General features: G+C 40.3%; 1 pseudogene; it reads right to left on the bottom strand.

Moving 5' to 3' along the window:
* Window positions 1-5,367: 5,367 nt before the first annotated feature.
* Window positions 5,368-6,233, bottom strand: LOC113523140 (uncharacterized; annotated as a pseudogene).
* Between the last annotated feature and the right edge of the window lie 6,135 nt (window positions 6,234-12,368).

Consider the following 12,368-nt stretch of genomic DNA (forward strand, 5'->3'; position numbering starts at 1 on the left):
ATACTTTTTTTTTTCGAGAATACGCGCATAACTCCATTGATACTTTGACTTTTAATACAAATAATGTAGTTAAATATAGTTATTTTAATAATAATATATATTTGGTAGTAGATTTATGTGCCTCTATATTAGCATTAACATAAGACTGGATCAAGAATTTGCAGTTTCATAGCGATAGAAGAAGAATAGTCAATTTTTTCGATCACCTGACGCATGGTAATTAAGTTTGAGGCAGATAAGAAATTTTAGAAAAAAAATACCGACTAACTGTAAGTTGAATTTAATGGCGGTCGTCCTAAAGGATATACTACGTTTGTCTGTACGGTGTCGCCACTGGACAACCTTTCTCTGCCATCGGTTATTGGTTCTTAAAATTAAATATTTCTTACTCTTATGCTACATACGGAGCTTCTGAGCAAAATGGTATGCTTCTAAACGCACCGGTAAACAGTTGCTCAATGTTTGTTTTAATACATTTTAATTTACTAAAGTATAAATGTTTCGTGTTAATACGTCACATTTTTATAATGCAGTTATTACAAGTACATGCGTAACTTTACCACGTGTCTATTATTAGCACTAAAGCTTGGACCGGCGTCCGCGTCACTAATGCTGATACAATAATAAATGAGACCTTATTTAATAGATAAATGCATCTGGATTAATAGCTCCTTCGATGTTTTATCACTACTATGGTTGTTTTTCGTACATTTACGATCATAGCTAAAAAAACAATACATGATGAAAATAAATAAAAAATAGTTTTAAAATGTATAAATGAAGCCCTTTCATATAATAGTCCACTGGAGCTAGTAGGTCAATATTGAAATGTAATGATTAAATAAAAGTAATCAATAAACGTAACTACAAGCCGCCACATTTTAATAGGCGCAAACAAAACACGACGCAGTGTTATGATCGCGACGCGCGTAGTCAGCAATACCCGCAAATGCAAAGTAAGGAAGGTCGCGCATAGTATACTTGCAGTAATAAACAAGTGCATCAAACGAATTTGCTGACAATGAAAACGATGAGGTGAATGACACTACAATAAATGATCTTCGAGAATACGCGCCTAACTCTATTGATACTTTAACTTTTAATACAAATGATTTGGTTAGATATAATTAATAAGATTATATATCAACAGGTAGGTCTTAAAATAAACATGGACAAAATTAAAATCGTGTCTAATGTCCATGTCACATCTACACCGGTTATGATTGACAACACTACGTTGTCGATGAATATGTATACCTGGGACGGGAAGTTGTCCGAATGGGTAAGTCCATCTTCGACCGAGTGGTCAACCGACGAATCCAACTCGGCTGGGCAGCGTTCGGGAAACTACGCCACATCTTTTCATCCAAAATACCTTAGAATTTGATGACGAATTTCTTTAACCAGTGTGTGTTGCCAGTGATGACTTATGGAACCGAAACATGCTCCTACAGGGTTGCCCGTATGCAAAAGCTACAAGTTACTCAGTGGGCTATGGAGAGGACTATGCTTGAAGTATTTTTGCGTGATAGAATCCAAAACGAGGATATCCGCAAAAGAACCAAAATAACCGACATAGCCCGAGATAAAAGCAAGCTGAAGTGGCAATGGGCTAGTCACATAGCTCGAAGTATCGGCAACCGATGCGGAAGAAAGATTCTTCAGTGGCGACCCCGTATGGACAAACGCAGTGTAGGACGACCCCCCACTAGATGGAGTGACGACCTGAAATGCATTGCAGGGAGTCAGTGGGTGCAGGTGGCTCAGGGCTGTTCTTTATGGTAGTCTATGGGGGAGGCTTATGTCCAGCAGTAGACGGTTAATGGCTGAAATGATGATGTTGATGACAGAGTCATTAAAAATGGACGAAATAATTGCTTATGTATACATACAGCTAATACAACATGCTTATAGAAATGTATTATATGTATGACACCAAAATCTACAAAACATTCCAGAATAATACAAATAAACACAAATTTGTTTAAGAAAAAAAAAAACACAATTTACAAATGTTACTACAACCTTGATGAATTCTTAAATAATAAATTTTAAGAAGACGTACTTGGAGTTATTTTTATATAGATATTAAATTTTTTTTAACATTTACGAGTACAAATACTATTTAAAATTTTGACATTTACTTCTGAATTGTTATTATTATAATATTATTGGCTTTATATAATCTGCAATATATTTTTAGTAAAGTTACAGTCCGTCAACAAAACATTTGCATGCTAATATTGGTAAAACATGTTCGAACTATAACGTCATTAAAATAATTTTTATCTTTATGTTTCCCTAGAAATTGTCGGATGTTTTCTTTATGCAATTTAGAACGGCAAACAAGCTGACGGCCCGTCTGATGGAAAGTGGTAACCGTCGCCTATAGACATGAACAGTACCACAGACATATTATTTTGTCCATGATACCCTATGCGTTGCTATTCGTGAGGACTAAGGTGTTATGCCTTTATATCCTGTAAATTCACTGCCATATCCCAACCTTCAAACCGAAACACAGTCATGCAAACACAACTACTTCACGATACAAATAGAGAGGGATACACGAATGGAGCAGAGGTACCCAAACAAACGATTTTTGTACAGTCACCCTCTGGATGTTTGTGATTTTAAATCGTTACATTTAACAGAAACAGTAAAAAAAGTATCTATAGAGATTTTTTTTTTTACACCTTGAGTTACGTTACTAAAGTTTTAGTAAGGATCTCTAATCTTTCCTAGCAATAAATATAACTATGTTCTCAGGGTGAATGTAGCTTTCTAATGGTGAAAGAATTTTTGAAATCAGCAGTTTTTTTTGAGCTTATTCATTACAAACATATATACACATGAAAATACAAATCCTTTTCCTTCTTATAACATTCCTCTTTATAATATTAGTGAAGATTATCGAAAAATGCATAAGTAAGTGATATTCTCTTCTGCTTTTATTACCAAGAAAATATTGATAATAGCGAGGAAAAACTGGAGAAACGTAATCGATTAGTAAATTATAAAAAATTTGAACGAATAATTCCCATCGCTCAATATTACAGAAATACTAGATGCTTTATCGGGATGAGTATAATACTTGCACCTATATTTATTTACGCCTATATTTTACCTTCAAGATATTATCAATTCTTCCTTGATAAATATTGCAGAAAATATACTTCATTTACTGCAGACAAGCATACATACGTATCTGTCACGCCTGTCTCCCATTAGGGTAGGCAGAAACAATGGACCGCTAAATGCTTCGATTCAAACAAACCTCTTTCGCTTCTTCCACATTCTTCAATCTTTTCATACACGCTCGCCGGGTACGGGTACTTTTAATTTGGTTCTTCTTCAGCACGTCGCCTATTCGGTCGACAAGCAGACAAGCTTTACTAACTTAAAAGATTACCAATGAAATTAACCCTTCTTTGCATGTTTTTTTTTTTCAGCAATCTACATTAAAAAGGTATCCAGATACGATCAACTTATTAAGTGAACTTATTCTTTTAGGTATATAATTTTTGGGCATTCAATGTTATGATGGAAAGTTCTGCCATTATGCAAAGAAGGGTTAAAAACATTGGATAAAAATGATTAGATTTAATTATGAAAAATGTTTTTCTATTCAGATGATATAACAATTATAGGAAAAAGTCTATCGCATTTTAATAATAATTGAAGTTTTTGAAACATTACGGACAGTTAATTGAATATTTTTAAATCCGCGGCAGATGGCCGACTAGTTTGCATTCTTTCGTCGCTATTGTTTTATTTTATTTATTTATTCATTAGTACATATATGTGTACATGGCGGAGTAAATGCTAAAAACATTCTATCCCAGTCAGTCATCGTTTAACGCATATACAAAATGCTTTATAAGGCTATTGTCGGACGAGTGAGATAAAGGTGTATCGGTTGGTGGTCGACGGCTGTGTAACTTGAGACACGCTGATAATACTGCTCTTCTTACACAATCAGAGAAAGATATGATACTACATTTTTTTTTATTAATGTTATTGAAAGCTTCGCCTGCGCTAATGGTATATGCTGGTAGGATACCAATGAGGGAAGGTTAGGTGATGATGAAAGCAGGCCAGTTAGCGTGACGAATTCCACTAGAATTAACCACGATGGTTTCCAGGGGGAACCGCGTGGAGGTCGACCTAATAAGGTATATTGCTAGCAATGGGTCAGTTAGACCCATTACTAACAATCCCTTCCCGCCTGGCAAATGAGTTAGCCCATTGTGACAAAATCAACGATAAATAAATCACAATAGTTTGCAAAGGAGAAACAGCGTGGAAGTCGACCTGATAGGGAATATTGATAGCAATGGGCAACATATAAATAGAAGGGCGTCGGCACGACCAATTATTTCGATTGGCGGCCGGTCGCCATTTAAACTAGCCGCCGATATACCTAGCTATTGAAAAAAAATTTTGGTGATTATAGGCCATAACGATTTATAATAAAATTATATTCATTTGGGACTTTTTTTTATGTAGCTTTAATACAACATTTTAGCAGTGTCTATCTTATATATTTATCACTGTTTTATATATTATTCTTATATATTTATACATTACATCTCTTGCACACATGTGTCCGTGAGTTACGTATATAGGGCCTACTGAAAATCAGTGCCGTAGCTTCAGATTTGAAACTGCGACATATGCTGAGTTAGGTCCTTTGCACAAACACTGCTACATTCATTTTGTTTTTTATATGTTTTTCTTTTATTCAAAATTAAAAGTAAAATAGTAATGTTATTATATAATTGTATAATCTTCATTATGATGTTGTTTTGTCAGATGTAACATGTATAATTTATATTATTTTTCTTAAGAGCAATTGTATTTAACTAATGATATCATTTAAATGAAAGGTTTGTTTAGTGTATGTGTAAATAAATAATTAAATAATTTTGTAAATTATGAATAATTGATTATATGTAACTTGCATAAAATATTAATAGATTTTATAAGGCACTTAAAACTGTCATTGTTCTTGGAAGAACATTTTGCACGCCATATTAATAATAATAATTCTTTAATAAAGGCAACCAGGGCCCGCAAAATTTTAACAATATTAATTTGCACCAACTATAAAATATTAAATCAATTTTTTTTTAATTTATAAAATAAATAACATTAACTTGAACTACTTTTTTTAAATTTTATTTTACTTTAATAATATTATATATTAGCAAAACATGTTAGATCTATAACTAAATGTGAGATTTACAAAGGAATAAATATATATATATAATATATATAATAGAAATTTAGGTGGGGAATGCCTACCGTCTCAGAAGGCGGTTATGTGCGCACACCTCCTAGGGCCCTTAGTGGGGTGTGCCTCCCTCAAGGCTGCACCCCGGCCCTGGTGGAGAGGGGGGAGGAGGCGGAGTTGGGCGCGCCCCCTCCCCTTCGCCTGACTCGTCGGTGGCGCATGGCGGGAGCGGTGAAGGCATTCCCACGATCCTGCTCGGCTGCTTCCTTCTGCGACATCACCGCATCACAGAAGGTGAGTATGGCTTTCCACGACCTCTCGCTACTGACTATTCTCCGAACTACATTCGGCAGCGAGAGGTCGTTCCCCACTTCTGCGACCAGAACGCGGCGCTCCACGCATTCTTCTAATACGTGTTACGCCGTGTCCCGGTCACAACCACACTCGTGGCACTTTGTCGTCAGCTCTCGTCTCGCAATCTGATCCAATTCTGACCAAACAAGGCACTGACCGAAGCAACCATGACCAGTCAGTATTTGTGTCAGTCGGAAGAGCAGTGGACCTTTACGCCGCTCATCCATCCAGTATTTAAACACTGGGCGGATGGCCTCGACGGTCCTTAGGCCGGCCCCTGGGCCGGCCAACCTCTCATCCCATCTTTCTAGGAGGAACCGCCCTGAGAGCATAACTCCGCGCGCCAGCTGTAGAGCGACCCGCGGGCCTCAGCTTCTAGGTCCCAGGGCGGTGACCCCGCTAGTACACATGCCGCCTTACGGGAGATAGTGCGGTAGCCTCTGGAGGCCCGAATAGCCATGGCCCTCTGTGGCCTGTTGAGACAGGCCACGTTTTCCCTGTTTAGGGCTTTCGCCCAGATTAGAGCCCTATATAGGGCCATGGACCGCACTACCCACATGTATAAGCGGCGACAACTGTCTCCTGGGCCCCCCAGATTGGGCAGCAGCCAGCTCAGTGAGCCAGCAGCCGCCATAAGACGGGGTGCCAGATTCCGCCCCTGAGATCCTCCTCGTACGAGCACTGCGACCTCACGTGCTCACTTTGGAGGCACCTATAATAGCGCAGCGGCCTTTGCCGGAGTAATTCGGCGCACGTATCGGCTGGCGTCCTTGAGGAGGACGGTACTGCCGGGGGTGTTACACGCTGTGGCCGACTGGCCGCTGGTCGCGACTGAGAATTAAGGCCCGAGGAGGGTTCCGTGCCCTGTGGGACTGACAGCTCGTGTGGTTTGCCTCTGTAGCCGAGACCGCCCGCACCTGCGAGCTTGGTGAGCTTCTCATATCTTGCATCACCCTGTAAAGGGGGACGCCATTGCGGGCGCTGTGAGACCTCATGGGGCTCTTGACGTTCTGGAGTATGGGGAGCATCGGCCACAGCGGGTTGTCCCATGTATTCCTGAAACATGGCCCGCATCTGTCTCTGGACAATGTCACCCACGTCTATCATTATTTGCTCCCGAAAGAGCTCCAAATCAGCCCCACTGATCGCTGCAGCCTGGGAGACGACTCAGGGTACAACATGTGGAGGCCTATCTTTGGAGGCCACACAGATGTCGGTCTCCATCACAGGAGCAGTTTGTGCCGTACGCAGTTCGGCTAACTGGTTCTTAAGGTCCATCACCTCCTGCTCTAGACTTATGTTCCTAGTTAGCAGTAGAGTTACCGATTGAGGAATTAGGTCACTCTCTAGTTTGTTTATTTCATCCATAATTCCTTTAATCTGTTCTTTCATCTCTTTTACACAGGTTCCCTTCAAGTTGCCAGACTTCCTGATTACGTCTAGCACCGTACAGGTCCTGTGGTGGATGGTATTGCGTAACCTAGATATTGCGTCCTCAGCGTCATTGGTTCCAATGAACCGCTGCTTGATGCCGCTCTTTGACTGAATTTTCCTCGGTCTCTCTGTTGCCGAGGAGGTGGCCCCTTCACTGGTGTCTTCCTGGAAGTCATTTTTCTTGCCGGCAACCCTCGCCTCTTTCGGCCTGGAATGCTGCTTCTGGGGGTTATTTTTGCTTTTGGGGGCACCAAGCTTAATTGTCATAGAGTTTTTGGTCATTGAACTCATTGACCCCGATGTCTCCGAGCCCGAACGAGCCTCTTCCGCCCAGCCATATACTGCTCAGTTATGTACTGGTCGACAGACATGCCGATGTAAGTCTCGTCTACAACCGTTGAGCGCGAGCTCGAACGGGAGAGACTGCTCCCAGCGCTGCAGCCAGCACTCCTTAGTCTCATGGCGCTTCTAGCGCTATCACGAGGAGTGCCCTTTTCGGGCATTGCATCCATTCCGTCCTTCGCGGACACCGCCTCAACACCGTTCTTCGCGGACACTACCTTCTCTCCGTCCTTCGCGGACACTTCGTCATTATGTTTTGGGTTTTTAATTGGTTCCATATATGTTCACACGAGCATAGGGGATATGTTTCGTGCATGGGGTCGCCCCCTGCTTTCATGCACGGCCTACTACTCTTTGGGTGCAGCAGATGCCCAAAGGTTGATGCCCTTGCGGCCGATGTTACGTCACCGACCCATCCACCCTGCAGAACACGCCAGCCGGAATAGGTATCCAGTGGCGTGCTCCGCAGGGTGAGCTGTCCCTCGCCAGGCACCAGAGCTTAAACAACCGGTTTTTTTATAAAGGTTGTCTCCTCGCGGCCCAGGCGGCTAAGCCAAGGCCCCCGTCCCCCCACTCGGGTGTAAAACATGACCACACCTCCGTGAGGGATTACGAGTTTGTCGACGGTGGCGCAAGGCCAGTTCGGCTGCGCAGTTAAGCACCCACCGGACCCGTCGACTCCCCAGTGGCCCTAATTTGTTGGAGCCCTAACAAACTTCCGAGCGAGCAACCTCGCCCCTCGCAGCGGCGGCATATAGGTCCGCAGCTGCCATTCCGTGCAACAAGAAAAGAAACAAAACAACAGAATAGGCAAAAGGATAGGAAAAAGAGTGAACCAAAGCAAAACAATGAAGAAGAAATAAAAGAAGGGGGTAAACGAAGAAGGGCAGGCTAGTTATGCATCCCCAGAGTTGTCGACTTGATCGACAAAGCGAGGAGCATATACTGCCTACAGTGTCGGAATATTAGCCGTCGGTAAGTGAGATCTCTAAATAGCGGGAAATCACTTACCGCCGTTGCCTGGGATGCACCAGGTCACAGCCATAGTCAGCCACCGTTCCCACCGGACGTATCCGCACCAGGACAGGTGACCGTACAATGAACCAGGACACTCTTGGAGGTTTTCCGACCCAGCACAGCGGGACACACCTGGAAAAGACAAGCGCAGAATCGCATTCAATGGCGAACTCTAGGGGAGACCTATGCTGGACAACAATCTTACCGTGCCGGTGTCAATTATTTATTTATTTAAGGAACACCAACAGCAATTAGATTGTTAATAAAGATTATACTATTATTATTATCAAATCATCAACATATTTATTTGTATATATGATACCAAACGAACAAGACAGCCTTGTTCGTGTAAAGATTCCCATTTGCTGAATCCTGTTGCATATGAACGTATATACCATATATTGTGTGTCATTAATAACATCATTGTGACATCGTTCTTTTATTTTGACTGACAATTATTATTTATTTAAATGTATTTGAAAATTGTAATGTGATGACGATTAATGGTATAAAATGGACTTGATGTATAATGTGAACTATCTGTGTAACCACATATTTTTGTATGGCGTACAGGCTAAACATGTCGAACATCTGCATGTATTTATACGCATGTTTTACAAATAAATAAATCTTGAATCTTGAATCTCGATATACCATTCTTGACGTTTTAATACCGTAGAATGAAATATTGTACATACATATGACATAAGAGATAATGGCCTGAATTTGACATAGTTTTCAAAAGTGTTGCGGGCATTGGGTATAGGTACGATATTACGCCAAAGAATTGGTACTTGAATGATATATGGAATTAAGTCTGATAGAACGCGCTTTGCGACACTCGGCTTTCAATTTTGTTTGACCAATTCGTATGATGACTGTTCAAATTACATCAATAAATAGGATTTTTTTTACAACACAGGGGGCAAACGAGCATGCGGCTCACCTGATGGTAAGTGACTACCGCCGCCCATGATCATCCACAACACCAGCGGCATTGCAGGTGTGCTGCCGGCCTTTTAAAAAGGAATATACTCTTTTCTTGAAGGTTAGGTTATGTCGTATCAGTTCGGAAATACTGCTGCTGGAAGTTGATTCCAAAGAATGGTTGTGCGTGGAAGAAAGTGCCTTGAAAAACGCACGGTGGAAGACCGCCACTCGTCCAGATGATTGGGATGAAAGTTTAGTTTGTGGCGGGTTATACGGTGGTGAAAATCAGCAGCAGGTATCAATCCGAACAATTCCTCAGAACACTCCCCATGATAAATTCGGTAGAAGATGCACAGAGATGCAACATCTCTGCGCAGTTATCTCGCAGGATATCTCGCAATTACTATTTTTTTTTTTATTTAGAACATAACAACAATAACTACATTATAGTTTATAATTTAAATACACTTTACCTTATATTTTGCCCGACCACCCCAGACTGTCAGAACAACGAACTCCGCGAGACTGCAGCACAAGACTAACATCAGCACTGTCATAAGACTGTTATTATACCGTCGTTCACACATCGAACACCTGTTCTTTCATACTATTCAGCAATAATCAAACCGTTTCTTATCAGCAACAGCCGCGTAATGAAATCAATTGCTAATATATATCACTCGCATGTCTTGAATATTACATGTAGTCTAATTTCTAATAACTACAAATTACATTATTTCACAGAATATTTAATAATACCTAATTGCGTATTCTTTTACAGATTAAGTTTCGAATCATTAAATCACAATATCAACACAATGATGCAAAATTACATTTGTTACTAAATCATGTGATGTCATGATAATTTATTGTTATTATTAAACTAAATAAGTAACGTTCAATTAGGGTTGCATTAACACATAGCGCCATATATTGACTTCGTCCTATATTATATACAGTCGTATAACATTTTAATGAATTTGTGAGTTAAATATGGTTCAAATTATTCAAGATATTCAAGAAAACAGTGAAATATATTATTAATCATTCAGATAATGTATTAGCAAATCAAAAAAATATTTATAATTAATAATATTCTCAAATCCATGCAGTCGGAAATTATTTGCGAAGACTTGTGATAATCCCCGCATATGTACAAAAGGTAATGTTAATCTTGATGACAGAAAAGACGAAGCTGTGGACCAGCAAAACCTTACATGAAATGGCGGAATTCAAAACAAACATACCCCGGGAGAGTACCACATTTTGTGGAGAATCCCTCTCTAAACAATGTTTCTCGGAACAGAGTTCAGGCTGCCCCTCCGATCTTGGGGGGGGGGGGGGGGGGCTAATCTCGCCCTAATGTATTAACTACACAAAATAAACAAAAAAAAAACAAAAATACACGAGCGAATAAAGAAGACTTGAAGAACGAAGACACCACGCCAGCATATACAGACCGTAACAGTGTATGCCGGCAAACCCAGCGACCCGCAGGTCGTAGCCTCCGGAGTAGAAGCCGGGGTAATGGGGTACGCCCTGAGGCCCCCCCTACCTAGCCCGCCCACACCTCATCATGGGGGGCAAGAGAAGACCATATTGTTGTTGTTGCAATTTGCTTACATTGCATGGCGATGGCGAAATTTGCCAAATCATTTACAATAATTCGTATATATACCTTATTCAAGGCACAATAAGTAGCTGAACCGCTATTTCACTCTAGATGGCGAAACTTTAATTTTAATTTGCTTAATGCCCTCGCACGCTAGACGGCACAATTTTCCAAGCCATGTAGTATAATTCAAAAATTATCAACTGATCAAACACGCAATATATAGCAGATTGCACGCTATTTCACGCTAGATGGCGGAAATTACGTAATTTTATAAACACATCCGACACGTTAAGAAAAGTTGCGCACTATCGCAAACTAGATGGCGGAACCGTAAGTCTCTACGGCGATAAGATTTCTGCTCCTTTCTATGGCTTATATTCGGAGATCTGTTTTATTTACCTGCGGTTTAGGTTTAGGTTTAGGTTTAGGTTTAGGTTTAGGTTTAGGTTTAGGTTTAGGTTTAGGTTTAGGTTTAGGTTTAGGTTTAGGTTTAGGTTTAGGTTTAGGTTTAGGTTTAGGTTTAGGTTTAGGTTTAGGTTTAGGTTTAGGTTTAGGTTTAGGTTTAGGCTTAGGTTTAGGTTTAGGTTTAGGTTTAGGTTTAGGTTTAGGTTTAGGTTTAGGTTTAGGTTTAGGTTTAGGCTTAGGTTTAGGTTTAGGTTTAGGCTTAGGTTTAGGTTTAGGCTTAGGTTTAGGTTTAGGTTTAGGTTTAGGTTTTAGGTTTAGGTTTAGGCTTCAGGCTTTAGGTTTAGGTTTAGGTTTAGGTTTAGGTTTAGGTTTAGGTTTAGGTTTAGGTTTAGGTTTAGGTTTAGGTTTAGGTTTAGGTTTAGGTTTAGGTTTAGGTTTAGGTTTAGGATTAGGTTAGGTTTAGGTTTAGGTTTAGGTTTAGGTTTAGGTTTAGGTTTAGGTTTAGGTTTAGGTTTAGGTTTAGGTTTAGGTTTAGGTTTAGGTTTAGGTTTAGGTTTAGGTTTAGGTTTAGGTTTAGGTTAGGTTTAGGCTCAGGCTTAGGTTTAGGTTTAGGTTTAGGCCTAGGTTTAGGTTTAGGTTTAGGTTTAGGTTTAGGCTCAGGTTTAGGCTTAGGCTCAGGCCTAGGTTTAGGCTCAGGCCTAGGTTTAGGTTTAGGTTTAGGCCTAGGTTTAGGTTTAGGTTTCAGGCCTCAGGTTTAGGTTTAGGTTTAGGTTTAGGTTTAGGTTTAGGTTTAGGTTTAGGTTTAGGTTTAGGTTTAGGTTTAGGTTTAGGTTTAGGTTTAGGTTTAGGTTTAGGTTTAGGTTTAGGTTTAGGTTTAGGTTTAGGTTTAGGTTTAGGTTTAGGTTTAGGTTTAGGTTTAGGTTTAGGTTTAGGTTTAGGTTTAGGTTTAGGTTTAGGTTTAGGTTTAGGCTTAGGTTTAGGTTTAGGTTTAGGTTTAGGTTTAGGTTTAGGTTTAGGTTTAGGTTTAGGTTTAGG

This window comes from Galleria mellonella, unplaced genomic scaffold (assembly GCF_026898425.1).
Source record: "Galleria mellonella isolate WM207_F2 unplaced genomic scaffold, CSIRO_AGI_GalMel_v1 utg33, whole genome shotgun sequence".
NCBI lineage: Eukaryota > Metazoa > Arthropoda > Insecta > Lepidoptera > Pyralidae > Galleria > Galleria mellonella.